This window comes from Ochotona princeps, chromosome 32 (genome assembly GCF_030435755.1).
Source record: "Ochotona princeps isolate mOchPri1 chromosome 32, mOchPri1.hap1, whole genome shotgun sequence".
In the NCBI taxonomy this organism is placed as follows: Eukaryota; Metazoa; Chordata; class Mammalia; order Lagomorpha; family Ochotonidae; genus Ochotona; species Ochotona princeps.
This window is the reverse complement of record NC_080863.1, coordinates 5,875,709-5,875,995: the sequence shown is the minus strand read 5'-3', so window position 1 is coordinate 5,875,995 and position 287 is coordinate 5,875,709.

Genomic DNA, 287 nt, shown 5'->3' with positions numbered 1-287 from the left:
ATGTCCGCAGGCGCACGGGCGCCGAGTTCGTTCCTGAGGAGTGCTCGCTCCGGGTTTTCCGAGCAGCCTCGGCCTCCGCACCGTCCGTCCGACCGAGCCCGCTCCTTTCCGCCGCCGCGTGCCCTGCGCGCCTCACCGGGCAACTGAAAAACATGGAGAAGTGGATTCCAACGCTCGCGGGCTCCGGCACCTGTGAGATCCCAGGCGAGTCTGGGAGCATGCGCGGGCAGCCAGGACGTCGCTAGGCGACCTCGCGCGCCAGCCTCCCTCGCGCGCCAGCCTCCCTG